Source organism: Saccostrea cucullata, unplaced genomic scaffold (genome assembly GCF_032062105.1).
Source record: "Saccostrea cucullata isolate Sc308-1 unplaced genomic scaffold, CSIRO_AGI_Scuc_v1 ctg10487, whole genome shotgun sequence".
In the NCBI taxonomy this organism is placed as follows: domain Eukaryota; kingdom Metazoa; phylum Mollusca; class Bivalvia; order Ostreida; family Ostreidae; genus Saccostrea; species Saccostrea cuccullata.
Genome location: NW_026930480.1, coordinates 22,289 through 41,238, shown reverse-complemented (window position 1 = coordinate 41,238; position 18,950 = coordinate 22,289). Strand labels below are relative to the sequence as shown.

Genomic DNA, 18,950 nt, shown 5'->3' with positions numbered 1-18,950 from the left:
ACAGATACTAATCATTAAAATAAGAAAAGTTTCATGACGAACGTTTAAGGGACCAGAAAAACACTCTCGGACAAAATTTGTCGCTTTTTACAGGTTTCCATGGCAACGGTAGACTTATTGGAACTGAACGAGCGCACTGCACAACTAGAACCAGTGATCGTCCTTTAAGGAAAGTTTCAGGAAGATTGTCCAGCCATCTCCGAAAACAGCCTGGATAAAAAAAACATGCGTACAATATAATATGTCGTCCCCGATTTTGTTGGGGGCAAAATAGAAAAGAAGAAGAAAATTGAAAAAGAAACAAAAGAATAATAACGGGTCTTCCGCTGAAGACGGAAGACCCTAAAAATAGTGGAAAAGAAACCTAAGAATAACAAGAAGGTCTTCCGCTGAAGACGGAAGACCTTAATAAAAATAGTGGAAAAGAAACCTAAGAATAACAAGAAGGTCTTCCGCTGAAGACGGAAGACCTTAACTAGAGCAAAGCTCGTTGCAAAGCAACGAGTAGGTCTTCCGTCCTGTTTGACCGGAAGTAGCATTAATTTTTAACAAAAATGAAAAATAACGCCTAAAAATGGTTTGAATCCTTTAACACTATGCAAAAATAAGCAATTTTTTGCTACTTCCGGTTTCCCAGAAGTGACGACAACGGACGAAAAAATTATTTTTTTGCTTCTAGAGACATTTGTTACCAAAAAAACTTGTCAAGAACGGCAAAAATACGCGTTTTTCGACTACTTCCGGTTTGGCCGGAAGTGACGACGCCGGACGTTTTCTGACGACTTCAATAGATTAAACTTGTCATTTTGAACAACTTTGCTTCTTTGATGTATTACAAATTCTCAATACGTTTTGAGATATAAAGAAAAAACTGTTGGCCCCTCTAGGCCCTTAAATTTAGGGGCCAGCCCTTTTTTCGAGATATCATTTGAAAGATCTTTAAACTCTGCACTTCTTTTGTTCTATACGTTTTCACAAAATATTTTCAGGTAAAAAGATATCGAAGAAAAGGTGTGAGAAATTTTGAAATTTGTGATAGGTCTATTTTCGGGCCATAGCGAGCGCCGACGAGCGTCACTTCCGGTAAAATTGATATACCTGATGCACCTCTCCCAGACATAGCTCTACCTAGCCTCAAAGTTTGAAACTTGTATCTTAGAGCCGTTTTTCGGGAAAATTGTGGACAAAATGACCCTTAAAAATAAGAAAAAAAACGATATCTCTAGAACGGAAGTGACGTCATCGAAACGGAAAAAAACGCATAAGGTTCAAGTGATGTTCCATACGTCCCGAAAGTTTCATAAGATTTTGTTGAGCCGTTTTCGAGAAATCGCGTGCACAAAATCGGTAAGAAAAAAAAATAATAATAAAAGTGAAAAAGAAACCGAAGAAAAACAATAAGGTCTTCCGCTGAAGACGGAAGACCTTAATAATAAGAAACAGAGTAAAAACAATATGTTCCCAACTTCAGTGTTTTGGGAGACGTGATAACAAAATTCAATGGACGGCAAAAGGTCAAAACTTGACATTATTCAAACGATTTCATCAATAGCCAATATATTTTACACATTTAAAATTTATTAATTATAAGAGCTACTAAATTAATAATTAATCGGAACTGGTTAAAATCTGGAACAGGCCAAACGACTGTACTAAATGACCGGAGAGTGAAAATATATATTTTGCAAGATGTATTTATTTTATCGAATATTCGAATATATTCGACTACTACTATCGAATATTCGAATATCAATTATTGACAATTTTGACATCCCTAGTTACAAGTACATGTGAAGTATGAAAGAGAGAGAGAGAGAGCACTCGCGCTCACCGACTTGTGGGGAACTCACACCTGACAAAGGACCTTTCTTATGGGGAAAGTTCAGGGAACTCTCTCGTTCCCCACAAATATGGTCATGGGGTTTTTTGAATTCCACGTGTTCTACTGATAATATTTAATCGATTTCTGGTCATTTTTGAAAAAATCCCCATAAGTCCGTAAATTTGACTCGCAGTAATTTTCTCACTGCACCGTAAAACGAATGTTTGAGGATGCTGGGAAATGTTCATTCGGAACGCAGCGGAATTTAAACTGGTCCCCATATGATACCAATTTATTGCGGGCAATGGCTGCTCCGAGAATATGTGGTAAGTAGATTTTTTATCATATTTTAAAGATATTATAGGCTGAAAACTTAATTTAACTACGTAAATCATGCATGCAGTTATTTCTTACAGACGTTCGTAAAGTAACATTTAATAATGAATGCACGTAAAACTTTGGGAAAGTTTGACCCGACCTAGACCTCGGTTATTTTTTTTTTAATTGTATCATGTTTATAAGCCTAATGGCTATCCCGTAAGAACAAACTACGGATTTATATGAATTCAGCACCCCCGGGATATGGTAAGCGTTTAAGGCTTGTCCCCATTTTTTGTGAAACGCGACTATCCTCCTCATGCCCATACAAATTATGCTAGACGGTGCCACTGTCTGGTCTTTAGCTGTTTAGTGAGGCCTGTGTGGGCGAATTAATTGTAAAAGTTAATCTGACTTAAACTGTACGTGTATTTATAAACGATGTCAGTCACACACTGACTCAGTGTCAGAAATGTATCACAGAGAACTCCACCTTTTCAAAAGGTCCATTGAAATCAGTACATTTATAGATTTACGTAGCTAAAATTTCTTAGCTTGGTTAGATTATTTAACATGTTTAATTCTTCCAAAAAAAGCTTTGATTTAGTTATCGTTTTTTTATCAAGTCATTCTTCCTACTTGTATATATTTCTTCGCATGCGTTGGTTTGCATAGTGTCCATTTGCCTTCATTATCTTTCACCTGCACCCACAGGTACTTGGGTCGTGGTTTATAAATATTTATAATGTACCTTATTGATATGTAAAAAAAGTAAAGGTATGCAGGCTCCGTAATGGCGTCTGCTCAAACATGTTCTCTTTAAAAAACGCTGCACCTACCAATATTTCTGCACCGGACATCTCAGAACACTGATTACTTATTGTAAAAATCCTCACATCTTGCAAATAATCCCTAAAAGGTGATTTTTAAACAATTTTTCATTTTCGTTAACGTGCCCGGAACTAAGAAATACTAAAACCCGAATCAAAACCACGAATTCCGGCCATTCAAACACTCCAAAATACTAGAAGCATTCCGAGAAAATTATAAATAGTTCTGGAAATTTCAAGTTATATTTAAATTTATCGGAATGCCTCTAGAATTTTAGTCTTTGAATGGCAATTTGGTTTTGATTCGGGTTTTAGTATTTGCACGCTGCCACTTTTGAAAAATTGTTTAAAAATCACCTTTTAGGAATTATTTGCACTGTGAGGATATTTACAATTAGTAATCAATGTTCTAGGCGTCCGGTGCAGAAATATCGGTAGGTGCAGCGTTTTTAAAGAGAACAGGCCATGTAAACAAGCGAGTTGAGCAGACGCCATTACGGAGCCTGCATACCTTTACTTTTTTTACATATCAATAAGGTACATTATAAATATTTATAAACCACGACCCAAGTACCTGTGCCTGCACCCTGTTCTACATTCATCCTGATTGCCCTACTGAAAATATATTCATGATTTTAGACCATCATTATTGATGTATCATAAGTATTTTTTTTTATTTTGCTAAGGCCAATAAATAGATAGTGTTTCCATAATCTTAGAAAAGATAGGGTAGGTAGGTAGGAAAAACATTTTTATTTTATTTTAACTTTTATTGGCAGGCACGTCCACAGATCTGCTGTCAAAATATTTCTGATTAATATGTGTAAGATATGCATTTCTCAAACATGGAAGTGATCAAGATTGGGATTTCATTTCTAATTGTAAACTGGAATTCCGAATACTGTAACACGCCTGCTAATCGATCAATTGCACAACCAGCAGTTGTGTATAACAATCAAAAGAGATCGATTTCCGGTTGTGCATTAGATGCGAATAATTCCAGTACACAGGTAGTAAATGGACCCATTCAGGCAATAATTGATATTTTTATTAAAATATAAGAATGTGATTCCATGAGCAATTTATTTTTCTTTAATTTTACACTCTCATAAAATGCAGTGATTGTCGATTAGCGACGATTTTTGTTTTGAAGCAAAGGCTGGTAGAGCGAAAACGCTGATTGAAAGTCATCATTTCCGACTAAAATTCGTTTTAATCTCAACTAACCTTGAAAATTCAATGTCCACCATGAGTATGCAACAAGTGCATCCTATCCACCAAAATTGGGACTTCGATATGTGTATAATTTGACAAATATTCGTAGAAAATAACATTGCTGATGCATGCGATCATTCAGTTGTGAAAGAGATCTCGGGTTATGCATGAGATGAAAGATAAAATGTTACGAAAGTATTAAACAATCTCCATAATTCACCTCTTATACTATTTTATTTTTGGTAATTATAAAATTTTAAATATTGGCTATAATAAGAAGACGTTGCGGTGGCAGATCCAGCAATTTAAAAAAAAAAGGGGGGTGTCCAGGTGTCCAACACTATGCATATAGGCACTTCAAACACTGATTTCAACACTATTCAAAGTTAGTGGGAATTTGACAAGCCAAAAAACAAACAAACAAACAAACAAATAAAACAAAAACACAAACAAGCAAGCAGTAGATATACATGTAGCTATAATTCGCTGGGATCTTCCTCTGGTTGCAAAGTGAAACCTTGCATAGGACGTGTTGGTTGTCCACCCAGGGCTGGGATTGCGACGGTACTCGGAGGAGCATATAAACGAGGGAACTCTATTTATAGCGAGAGAAACACACATGTACTGTATTTATTTAGGCCCAATTTTTTTTAAAAGAAAGGACAGAGATGTCAACATGTACAGTGTATTTATTTTATTCGATTTTAATTCAAATACTTATTGACGTAATAAAATATATCCATGTTATATAACTCTCTCTCTCTCTCTCTCTCTGCAAAAATTAAGGGGGGAGTCCAACCCCAGGAACCACCTTCTAGATCCGCGAATGATATTCAGTCATATTTGCAAGCACATTTAGACTTTTTCAGCAGCAGCGGCCGATCTCTTTTATAAGGAATGAAACGTTATTTTTCAATAGTTCTGTAAACTAATCGATCTTAATTTTAAAAACTTGCTTTAAACTGAGCGTTTATTGTTGTTGTTTCAATTTCTTTGTCATTTCTAATTGGATAATTAATAATACATGGTTACTAATATATACAAAAAGTTTGTACAATAGGTACTCCCCACCCAGGGAGTGTTCAAGATATGGAAGGAAATCGTCATGATTTTAATTTCCGGATAATAATGAAGTGGTAAAAGTTGCAAGGTAAATAAAAAGTTTTTCAACAACACTGTAGTAAAATTGTTTTGAATGTGCTACAGATGTGACAACAAAGATTTTTCTTACATTTTTTCCATCATACTACGCGCCTTGAGTTGCCTATTTTGCAGAAACCATTATTATCATATTCCATGCTGGGTTTCAGCATGTGGTTTTATACTACATCTTCATTCATACATTCATATCATTCATCATATATTTTTCTATTGATTCATTGATGACTCATTGATGCTTTTGAAATTAAAAAGTACTAGTAATTTTTGAAAATATAAACTTTGCGGCCGATTTGATGCTTTGCATCAATTTTATTTGGAATGTTTAATATTGGTATTTTTATTTTACGATTATTTTTGGTTTTTGACCCCCTACATGGTATACATGATCTAAAAATAAATATAATTTGTGAGAAAAAAAGTGTCCAACGAGTTCGGGGGTTGAATATCGGAGGGGGGGGGGGGGGGTTGTCCTGTCCACAAGCACCTGTAATGTGCTGTTGTCATCTTGATCCTTTCCATCTCGATGACAAAATTCAGGATACCGAGATTCAAAACACCAGGAAATACTTATCCCAAGGCAAACACATATCATCGAGAGTCTGCCTCTTATTTTCTCACAGAAGCACTTTTTACTATAAAATATATATGAAATGAAGTATGAAAAATTCTGTATCGTTGACTTTGTTGCAGTACTGTCAAATAAAGGTAAGGTATGTTTGAGTTAAACAATTTCGTACTGAAAGAAGTCGATATATATGCTGTTTTTTAAATTTTATTTTATCTTTTTTTTTTTTTTTTGGATACGGAATAGCCATATTAAAGATGCATTGGATAATTCACACAAAATCTATGATCTAAATAATACACACATATTTTTTTTAATGTAATTATATTTATTGTAACTGAAACTTTAACCCCATCCCCTAACAGATCTACTTCAACAGTTTACTTATCTTATATATCTTTTTTTTCTCACAATTTCAACTTATTTGCACGAAAATCCTATAATTTTATTTTTTAAATTTTGCAAAACTACTTTATAATTATATAATGTTTAATTTTATTCATGCAGTTTGAAAAAAATTTATCCTTCATCTCATGCATAATCTCTTTCACAACTGAAAGCAATGATCGCATGCATCAGCAATGTTATTTTCGGAATATTTGGAACTAAAGTGCCAATTTTGGTGGATACACACTAGCATATTCATGGTGGACATTGAATTTTCAGGCCTTGAGATTAAAACGAATTTTAGTCGGCGAATAATTTTCAATCAGCGTTTTCGCTCTACCAGCCTTTGCTTTTAAATCGTCGCTAATCGAAATACTGCATTTTATTGTAAAATTAAAGAAAAATAAATTGCTCATGGAATCCTTTTATATTTTAAAAAAATTTCAATTATTGCCTGAATCGGGTCCAATACCTGTGTACTGGAATTATTCGCATCTAATGCACAACCGGAAATCGATCTCTTTTGATTGTTATACACAACTGCTGGTTGTGCAATTGATCGATTAGCAGGCGTGTGTAATATGTGTATATAATTTGTGTTTCAAATTAGCATCATAATCATAAAAAATAAATTAGCGCTACACATGTATGTGCGGTGTATTGTATATATCAATATGTAAATGATTTCTTAGCAGTATTCATGAATTAATTGTTGTTTACTTTTCAAAGTACCTCAAAAAAAAGTGGTCCTATACTATTGAGTTAGGCGGGGAACTAAACATGCTGAAAACACACTACTTATTGTCTAATAAATTCATATACAAAATAATAAGATGCTGATGTAGATCAAAATCATATGTAAAATTGGCCTTGGGGTTTAGATTTGGAATAAATAAGAAACAGGAACTAAAAATCTCAATTATGATGCGAATTGGAGAAATGGAGAAACATAGTAATAACAATTAGATCAGCTTTTATGATAGCGAGCATATTAAAAATTTAAAATTGGTTATAAAATTGAAAGGTAATGTTGAGATTTTAAGATTCAATATCTATTATTCATAATTATTTATATTTGCTTAACTGAATGTATACCTTTTTAAATTTATTTACATATAACGATCGCGCTCAAAGTTTTGGGTCTGATAATGCTTCCTGATTTTGGTCTTTTATTTTTTTTTTTTGAAGAAAACCATTTGATTTCTGCACCCACTCCTCCTTTCTAAAAATTTTTAATCTGCCTCTGGTAACTTTACGCTGTAAATTTCTATTCTCATTTTAATTAAATTTAAATAAATACTAACAGCACTATCATGCAATTTCAATGACTATCATTTAAGGTATTGATTCAGTTTTCTGTCATTCCTAAAAATAAGTTGTACTGTATCGTTGATTTTTTGCATATAAAACAGTTTCTGCTCATCAAACATCCACGAGAAAGTGTTCTGTTTCGCAGTTATTGTACGGTTGATTTAAAAGGGAAAGCTCTCTGGGCCATGTCACAAGAAGGAAAAAAGTAAAATATTTTTCATACCTACCTACCCACTGTTAACAATATGGTTCAGGAAAGGGCATACATTAAGTCTTAATTTTGGCATGCCGCATGGGGTCAAAAATTACTATTGAGTGATGTGGAGATATACCTGTCTTGTAATTATAGGTAAAAATATGAACACTTTAAAAAAAATATACAATGAAATCTTTGAACTGAAAGCAAAATTATCATTGCAGGTTTTCGGGTTTTCACCACAAGAGCAAATTATACAACTTTATTCTTGAAAATGTTGGAGACTGAGACTTGGAGTCAAAGTCAACAGACACGCTTGCATGGACATGAAGGATGTAAAGAACTAGGAGTATTATAACTGAAAGCATTTTGTCTGGATTTGTGTATGGAAACAGAAGGATTTAGTATTGGTAAGTCAAGATAGCTGTAAAATCTCATTTTGAACTCTATATGTGAGCAGTACTGTAAACCAACTACCAGGTAGTACACATGTACCCTATTTGTGTCATCTTTTATTTGCATATCTAATCTGTGTTGATTAATTTCCGTGACTAATGAAAGGAAACATTCTCTACAAATATAAAGCAAAATTAATAGTTCAGGGCAATTAATAATTTACTATTCACTAGTAAATGTAGGTCATGAAACTGGCAAATATTTCTTGCACTCAAATAAAAGTTGGTTTACAGTACTTCCGTTGCTCTAAAAACAGAAATAATAAAAAAAAAAGCATGCTGATATCATGTATGTTATGAAGCCTAATACATGTACATAGAAGTATATAAACCGGTATATCTAAAATAAAAAAAAAAAATTTGGTCCTTGTTCATGATTTCAAAGTAGGTTAAAAGCCTCATGAACATGCTGAGAAGTTGTCAGAAAATATACATGTGTGCTAACCATGCTAACTGTGTAACAATAATCAGAAAATTTTACAAAATATAATCAAAATTTGGTTAATAATAATTAGTCATTGGCCAATTAAATCCATCAATGATTAAATTAGTACTTATATATACTGTCTCCTGATTTTATGACTTTTTATCCTTTTCAACATACTTATTATTTTTGAATTGAAAACATTTTTTTTTACCTGAGAAAATTAAAATTTGCAATTTGTTTTAAATCTAGTGAAGGAAAACAAATGTTTTTAAAATTAATGTGCTTTGATTTAAAAGACTTGTAAACATTAGATTAGTAATACATGTAGTTTCAATACAATTATTAATATTGATGATTGATTTTTTTTTCACTAAGATTTGATAGTTATTTTATTTGTTGAAAAATAATTTTTATCTGTAATGTTCATGTATAATAAAATAATGCATTTCCCAATAAGTGATAAATGTTTCCCACAAGTCAGCAATATACACTGAAGTGTACATTTATTGGTTGGGTTCAAAGGCAACATTTATATGGAAACAAATTTTTAAGGGTAAAGCAATGGTCAATACATGTGTATTCCTCACAAGTGAACAGTGAGAAATATTCCCCACAAGTCAGCAGTGATAAATATTACCTAAAATTGTTAACTGTGAGAAATATTCCCCACAAGTCAGCAATGATAAATATAACCTACGTGAGAAATATTCCCCACAAGTCAGCAGTGATAAATATTCCCCACAAGTCACCAATGAAAAGTATTACAAGTTAACGGTGATAAATATTCCCCACAAGTCAGCAGTGATAAATATTCCCCACAAGTCAGCAATGAAAAGTATTACAAGTTAACAGTGAGAAATATTCCCCACAAGTCAGCAGTGAGAAATATTCCCCACAAGTCAAGTGAGAAATTTTCAGCAATGAAAAGTATTACAAGTTAACAGTGAGAAATATTCCCCACAAGTCAGCAATGATAAGTATTACCTACAAGTCAACTGTGAGGAATATTCAATAACAACATACAATTATTTTAACCCATTCTCAATCAAATTTGGGGAGTAAATTGGAATTAGCATGTCTGTCTATCTTTCTATAGGCATTACATATTGAGGGATAATGGTGGCATTATTTTTTTAGGAAATCTCACATCAACTTCCTGTTTATCTGTGCGTGTAAATTTTTATGTTTTTTTTTTTCAGCAACTACTATGGTAGCAAGAAGTTTGAAATTTTTTAACACTCTTTGTCGAGGCATATTATATACTGGTAGTGAGATTCATTTTTATGCAAATTCGATGTCAACTTCCTATATATCCACGTGTCTCGAGATCTGTACGCAATTTTTGTTGCAGTTTTTTCACCAACTGACTATCACAGATATAAAAATGTGGTACATGTATCCATTAGATTGAACCCTAGCAATAAAAATCCTGAGTAGCATTCTCTACTGAGACTAGCAAGCTAACCACTATGCTACACAAGTCCTGATGAGGATTGGCATTTAAATCATGTTTGTGATATGACCATTGACTCAGTGGACTTCAAGTTTTTCTCGAAAAGATACAAAAGTTATATCATAAAATTATAATTTTTTAAAAGGTTTATTGGGTTTTTACTCCATAATTTTGGAAATCAAAATAGTATATTTCATTTTGTATGCAAACTTTGAGGATAAACTTGAAAAAAAAAGTGGAGTGAAGACCCACTCATACATTTCAAAACATTGTTTTAAAAAGTGTGTAGTGTTGTTATGATAGTCGCTGACTATCGAAAAATCGTCGTTTAAAGGCCCAGATTGGCGACAATCGATTGTAAATATTATCATCGATAGATCACTATATTTTTCAAGCCGTATTTCTCAAGCCGAGCAGGTTTAACTTTTATATTCACCAAAGGGACATCACTCTAATCAGCAGTAAACAAAATGAGAACGTGCATGGTGAAGAGGTTATAATTATTATATCCATATCCTGGTGCATTGTCTTTTTAAAATACTTCTAAGGATGAATAAATCTAACCTTTTATAACATTTAAAATTATCAATTATATAATTATATAAGTGATTGTGTTCTTCCGATTCAATTTGATAATAGTAAATTTGTCCAATTTTACAACACTAAAAGTGTGAAAAAATGACTCAATTTGCCCTTTTTCGCGTGTGTATTATATTTTACAGGCCAAAAACTTCAATCTTCATGAGATATGTATAAGTTGTAGAGATTTGACAGATTTACATAAAGTATACTTTAATTTTAGATGAAATATTTCGGAAAATTTTGATACAATACTTGATATCGCGATTACTTAACTTAGCTGAACTCTTTCATGAAGGAGGTAGGAATCATCTGTTGGGTGGGAGCAATGTGCTATTCAATACAATTAATGCAAGATCGATCATTGTAGCATTTATAAGGACAGATAAGTAAAAAATCCTGGTGGAATACCTCGCTAGACAATCGCTGAACCAGCCTTATACATTTTTGAGAGGAGCCAATCCTAAATTGTCACATTTTTAAAGATATGTTTAATTAAGCGGACTCTTATAGTTAAATTTTCATTGAAAATCGTCACATTTTTCAGTATATAAAATATTCTTAACTTTCCTTATTTGACAATCTACTATTTGGAATTCAATATCTGGCAAAACATCGTGATTTTGGCATTAAATTGTTCGAATCATTCGATTGTCACTAATGTAAACAATGTCATTTGCCCCCAGAAATTTAGACTTTTCTTGACTCCCTCGCAAAAGAGCGGAGGTAAGTTAGATAACTGCGAGGTACTCATTGGTAGTCGCGACATAACATATTGAGATTTAATTTTTTCACCTTCATGTTTGTTGCGCTATAGGCTTATCCCTTGTTATGTTCTCGGACTCCCATCTCATTTATCATCCAATAATAAAATACATTTCCAAAGCATGTGAATTATATTTAGATGATAATTAAATACATATGATAAACAATAGATAAAAATTGATATTTTTGTCCTTTCTACTCTTCATGCATATAACATGTATAAAGTCCACAACAATAAAATGATTCATTTGATTTTTGTTAGGATTTGTTCATCGACATCCAACATATTGTTTACATGTTTATGTTACGTTTGTCCCAGAAATCCTGAAAGATTTGTACACTCTGCAACTTTTTTACAGAGGAGCGCACTAAAATCTTAAACTCTTCCATAGTTGAAATAAGACGTATTGGTAAATAGATTTTGCCCTGTAGTCCATCTGGCTGTTTGTCCTCAAAAACTTTAACCTTGCTCATAACTTTGGAGTGAGTGGGGCTATGGCTTTCATATTTCACTGCTGTACACTTGTATTTCTTGTGACAAGACCTTTCTTTGGGTACCACCACCACCAAATTTGACCTCTTGACCTTGAAGTTTGACCACTTTTACAAAAATATATCACTCTTCAACCTTAGTTATAACTTATAACTTTTGCACAGTTGGTGTTAGGGCTTTCATACTTCTCATTGGTATGTTCAATAATTTTTTTGACAGGTCTGCCCAAGTTTTGTATTAAAACGCTTCTGAAACTCATCTGTAAAAAACATTTAATATTGTTGGCCGATTTAAACATTTCGGGAAAATTGCAAAAAAAATGAAAACGTGAAAAAAAAAAATGCATTCTATGAGGTTCGGAGAGTAAAATGGAGGATAGGTCAGGTGACAAAAATGATGACAGTCATGTATATTTTTTTTGCCCCGGTATAGTGTCATATTTGATATTAAAATATGTGATTTGCAGCACATTCTTACTGATATTTCTTTAAATTACAGGTATCCTGAATTTTTGTCAACTTCTAGCCAAGATCCTGTAAAGCTGAATGTGGAGGACAGATGTACACACAGTACTAGTATAGAGGGTAAGTAGACCATAAAAAAAACAAGATGTGTTTGTGAAACACTATGCGCCCGGCGGCAACAAAGTTGTGGAGCTATTTTTAGCATTAAGGTCACAGTGGAGGTCACAAAGTCATTGACCTTGGTGTCATTTGAAAGAGGTTGATTAGTGGAGTATGGAGTGGACTCCATGCCACTAAACTGGAAGTGAACACCGCAGTGAAGAAAAGAAAAAAATTGCATGTAAATCATATTTGATAATTAAAAAAAAAGATATGGAATATGTGATTTGCAGCACATATCTTACTTTTAAAGTTTTCTTATTTCTTTATCAATATAATAATTATTTATTTTATTTCAGAACAAGTATCATCATGATCATGTTTAGACGTCAAATATACACTGCGAGATTTACTTCCAGTTTAAGCAGTGGCATGGATCCAGGATGAGCTGTTAAAGTGGAAAAAGGGCCAGAAACGGACAGAAATGTTGAATTTTTTAGGCCAAGCCCAGATCTATTAGTTTAAGTGTGTCCCCCCAAAACATATTGCCATCATGGTGTATTTTAGTTGAAGGTAGGAAAACACAGTACTAGTATAAAAATTATCACTTCTTCCCTTAATTATAACTTAAACTTTTGGGTAAGTAGACCATAAAAAAAAAAGATGTGTTTGTGAAACACTATGCGCCCGATGGCAACAAAGTTTGGAAAAAGCTATTTTTAGCATTAAGGTCACAGTCAAGGTCACAAAGTCATTGACCTTGGTGTCATTTGAAAGAGGTTGATTAGTGGAGTATGGAGTGGACTCCATGCCACTAAACTGGAAGTGAACACCGCAGTGAATATTTTACGTAATTGAAGAAAAGAAAAAAATTGTATGTAAATCTTCATGTACAATATTATGTTTCCATATGTGATCAATTAAAAAAAAATATATTTTTAAAACAAAATAATGCCTCATCAGGTCGGTAAGACAAGCTGTTTGGCTCTTTGTTGACTTGGCTTTTCAATGATTTAAATTTGGCACCGTGTAAAAATAGAATTATCTGTCCCTGGTACATATCGTCTTACAAGTAAGAAAAAGAATTGATAACTTTTAAAGTTTTCTTAAATATGTTTAAAATAACTGAATCAAAATATGTTGAATAATTATTTATTTTATTTCATTTGAACAAGCTTTCATCATCATGATCATGTTCATAGACGTCAAATATACACTGCGAGATTTACTTCCAGTTTAGTGGCATGGAGTCCAGGATGAGCTGTTAAAGTGGAAAAAGGGCCAGAAACGGCCTGTAGTCGTCAAGCAGATTGGATTTCTTAACTTGAATAAATAGTAAAACGCTCCGAATACTGAATTTGTTGCGAGATTTTTTAGGCCAAGCCCAGATCTATTAGTTTAAGTGTGTCCCCCCAAAACATATTGCCATCATGGTGTATTTTAGTTGAAGGTAGGAAAATTTCTTTCCGGATTTTTTTTTTTTTGACGATAAGAACTTCAGACTCCTGTCCTATAACATTTTTAAAAATATTTATTGATTTTTTTTAAAGTCACTTGCCCACGGGCATGTACCTATTAAAAAAATTCACTTGCCTCCCCCCTTAAAAATTCACTAGCCCCGGGCGTCGGGCAATGGGATTTGTCAGACCCTGGTAGTGTAGATTCAAGCTTGTTCAAATCATGACCCCCCAGGGGTAGGGTGAGACCACAATGGCCGATCAAAGTTTTACATAGGAGTATATAGGAAAAATCTTTAAAAATCTTCTTCTCAAGAACTACTGGGCCAGGAAAGATGAAACTCATGTGTAATCATCTTCAGGTAGTGTAGATTCAAGTTTGTTCAAATCATGACCCCCGGGGTAGGATGGGGCCACAATAGCTGATCAAAGTTTTCCTAGGAGTATATAAGAAAAATCTTTAAAAATCTTTTTCTCAAGAACCACTGGGCCAAGAAAGATGAAACTCACCCGGAATCATATTCAGGTAGTGTGGATTCAAATTTGTTCAAATCATGACCCCCAGGGGTAGGGTGGGGCCACAATGGCCAATCAAAGTTTTACATTGGAGTATATAGGAAAAATCTTTAAAAATCTTCTTCTCAAGAAACACAGGGCCAGGAAAGATGAAACTCATGTGTAATCATCTTCAGGTAGTGTAGATTCAAGTTTGTTCAAATCATGACCCCCAGGGGTAGGATGGGGCCACAATGGCCGATGAAACTCTTTCATAAGAATATATATGAAAATCTTTTTAAATCTTCTTCTCAAGTACTTCAAAGCCATGATTAGTGATATTTATATGGAATCAACCCCCTTAATGTATATTTTAGTTTGTTCAAATCATAACCAAGCGACCCCCCCCCCCCCCCTTCAATTTTTTTCAGTTTTGACCTGATCTGTGCTTTTTCCTAGACAATGTGCTCAGGTGAGCCCCGGTCAAATAAAAAGGTCAAGGATTAAAATCATTCCAAGGTCCGAAACATCTCGATCTTGTCTCACAAAAGGGACATCAAAAATTAAAACCAAAATCAAATGTTACAATGAAAACAAGACTCACCGGGGTAGGGCGGTGCCACAATGGCTGATCAAAGGTTTACATAGAATATATAGGAAAAATCTTAAAAAATCCACTGGGCCAGGAAAGATAAAACTCTTGTCGAAGCATCCTTAGGTGGTGTAGATTCAAGTTTGTACAAATCATGACACCCGGGGGTAGGGCAGGGCCACACTGGCTGATCAAATTTTTATATAGAAATATATAGGAATTTTTTTTTAAAATCCTTTGCTCAAGATCAGCAAAGCTATGATTGTGATATTAATATGGAAATATCCTCAGAGTTAATTCAAGTTTGTTCATAACATGATCTCTTGGGTTTAGGGAGGGTTAACGAGGGGTCACAATGGGAGATCAAGTAATATGTAGGACAAATCTTCTTTTCAAGTATGGCAAAATTTAGCTGCAGATCTGTAGCACTATGGTTTTATAATTTGTCTGACTCTAACGCTACAGGTCCCGTAATGCAAAAAAGGTGGAATTTACGGGGCATTGTTTGCGCACTTTTGGGGAAAATTTTTCCATTTTCTAGCATTGGTCAATCAACTACCTTTCCATTCCTAATTCTGGACTTATTCTGTATAAAATAGTGTATATTTTATCCACCTCCCAACCATTTTTAGTTATATCTACAGTTAAAAAACTCACTTGAAGTGAATTTTCAGCAGTACATGTATAACATATAATTTTAATCAAGCGAGTTCTCAAGTATTAAAAAATTTCATCCCCCCCCCCAACAAGTAAACTTCAATACTGAGCTGACTTGTGTTTTTTTAACTAGCCCATGTGCTCAGGTGAGCGATGTGGGCCCATGGGCCTCTTGTTTTCATTGTAACTTTTGATTTTGGTTTTCATTTTTGATGTCCCTTTTGTGAGACAAGATCGAGATGTTTCGGACCTTGGAATGATTATAATCCTTGACCTTTTTATTTGACCTTAATTCAAAATATTGCTTTGGAATTGACAATATATGATAGGGAATTAATATTTAACACAATATGCTATATATAATAGCACCTTACAAACTAAGACACCGAAAGCGAGGGACCACAATTATTTGAATTTGCTTGATTACATTGCTTTAAATGCTCAGAAATGATGTTTTCTAATTTCAGGTATTATCTCGGTACCTTAAAACTCCAAACGACAGGGAGAAGAAGAAAACTGCATATTTCCGATGTATCTTCACAGCAACATGACCCAAAGCACTACCATTAAAGGATTTGATTTGACATTAAGGAAGTAAAAAAATGAAGGCATTAGTCATAAAGAAAATTAAAGAACTTTATGTCTGAATATTATATCAACAATACCATAGATCTAAAGATGGATTATTTTGCCTTATAATTTATATTAATGCATGTACATGTAATTTTATTCTTTTTATATATACAATCATGTAGTGTTACCATTTTTCACAAAGCTTAAAAAGTTATGTAGGGCCACACCAATTTAATTTCTTGTTCGTCGGACATTTGATTTAAAAAAAGTACAAGCAGTTAAATGATAATATTATTACTCTTTGCTGGGCAATTTTTTAGGCGGAGCGTGAAAATTTGAGCGGACAATTATATTTTTTCTGATTTACAGAGTAAGCAGATATAAAATACAATAAATAGAGCGGAAATGGAACAGAAAATAGCACAGAATTCCTATGGTGCGAGAAATTGAAATTAATATTATTTGTATGGTTTTGTTTAAATAAGCGCGTGGGTCCGACGAACAAAAATTTTCATTAGTGTGGCCTAGATCATTTAGATTCAATTCATTTTTTTCTTCAAATTACCACATGCCAGAATTCATAAGAAGGAAATTTATATATGGCTGGTGGTTGTGGCCATTTTTAGACTATATTGATCTCCTTTAGAAGGAGAGCTCCTTATAAAATTATACAAAAAATGACCAAATTTTAAAACTAAAATGTACAGAATTTTTCTTTGCCAAATGATAGTTCATAGAACCACAATTCTTCAATCATGTCTACTTGGAGATCAGTGGATGGATATTCATATACAATACACAGCTGAAGCAGGTTTTGTTAGGTTATTTTATTTTCAAAAGGAATGCATTATTTTCTTCAGTCCATTAATGTTAAGCTCTTTAATAGAAACAATTGTAGAAGATTTATCATATTTTGTTTAGAATTTTGAAGAATTTGTTAATCACTCAGTGAAAATTATCCCTTGTCATAATACAAATTTTTAAAATGTATGTACAAATACTTTTATGTTGAAATGACCATGCAAGGAAGAAAATAAAACAAGTTTAAGTGTACACTTTATGCTTTTATATCCAAATTGGCTTCTGTGGAAGGAGAAAGGTTCATATAATAGTATATTAATTAAAGGAGTACATAATGTCCTTTAGAATTTCAGTAAAATTTCTTGACTTTCATGTTAAGGTCATACGCAACGTAGTTTTAACTTTTTTGGATTCTGCCTTGGAGTTGAAGAGTTCCACTAAATGAAGGGCCTGTGTGCAATATTTTTAATGTCTATATATGGATTTGTACACCTCTTCTTAAACAATTTTTGATGGAAAAAAATCTGGAATTCATGTTTTATAATTTTTGTACATTTTTATTTAAATAATGCAAAAATTTTCAAAATTCGATATCTTTTCAAAACCCCTGGAAACGCATGCTGATTTTTTGTCCAAGAACATTTAATGATATTATAAGTTTAAATTTAGAATATCTTGGAAAATTATCAGTAGGTAAGGTACGTTGTGTATGTCCTTAATAGACATGAATTTAATTCGAATGGGGGTTGCATTCCATTCCATCTTGTTTTGAAAATGAAAGGATTAACTTCCATTGTAATTGTCGTACATCTCAATACATTCATATACTAGAATGAGTAGATTATATAGAAGAAATTTGAGAAAAAAAGGAAAGGAAGTAAAAGTCAATACATGTGAATAAGGCCACACTGTCCGTCGGACATTTGATGAAAAAAGTACGAGCGGGGTAGCGGTTAAATAATAATATTATTACTTTTTTGAAGGCAAAATTTTAAGGCGGGGCGTGAAAAAAATTGAGCGGACAATTATATTTTTTCTGATTTGCAGAGTAAGTAGATTAAAAGTACGATAAATAGAGCGGAAATATAACAGAAAACAGCAAAGAATTCCAATGGTGCGGGAATTTCAAATTTATATTATTTGTATAGTTTTGTTTAAATAAGAGCGCGCGGGTCCGACGAACAATAAATTTTATTGGTGTGACCTAATTCCTAGCTGCAGAACTGTAGCGTTGTGGTTTTAAATATTAGTCTTGTCCATAAAGCTACAGATCCCGTAATGCAAAAAAAAAAGGTACCATTTACGGCTGAAGATTTTTTTGCGCACTTTGGGGGAAATTTCTCCTTTTTCCAGCATTGTTCAATCAACTAACTCTCACTCCCGAATTCTAGACACATTCTGTAACCAATCTGTATATTTTATCCACCTCCAAATCCTTTACAGTGGTAAACTGATTTGATTAGAATCGTTTGTTAAATTGCTGAAAATACACTTCAAGCGAGTTTATCGCCTGTAGAGACTGCTATCAGGCATGTAGCATCGTTTTTGAAAGTGGAAGGGGGGGGGGGGGGCAACCAGAGAATTTTTTTTTACTTACCTGTAAAAGTTGACAAGCATAAAAAAAAATTCCCAACTTTTTCCAAGGCCAACTTCCTTTTACTTCCAATTTTTTCGCATACAATACATACAATACTACATTTCCTTCATATCACTATACGGTGGTAAGAATTGGGGGGGGGGGGAAACCAACTTTACAGTGGACATTCTCAATAGTAAAGGTAATGTTGGGGAAAAAAGTGGGGGGGGGGGGGGGGCTAGGCCTCCTCCTGGCCCCC

The 18,950-nt window shown here is 33.5% G+C and overlaps 2 long non-coding RNA genes across 2 annotated transcripts; both read left to right on the top strand.

Moving 5' to 3' along the window:
* The first annotated feature begins 2,013 nt into the window (after positions 1–2,013).
* On the top strand, positions 2,014–12,515 carry LOC134228743 (uncharacterized). Its single transcript, XR_009984062.1, has 3 exons — positions 2,014–2,148; positions 8,030–8,215; positions 12,476–12,515. It is a non-coding gene; the product is annotated as an uncharacterized LOC134228743 (long non-coding RNA).
* LOC134228742 (uncharacterized) lies at positions 12,509–17,367 on the top strand. Its single transcript, XR_009984061.1, has 2 exons — positions 12,509–12,561; positions 16,209–17,367. It is a non-coding gene; the product is annotated as an uncharacterized LOC134228742 (long non-coding RNA).
* Positions 17,368–18,950: the final 1,583 nt, after the last annotated feature.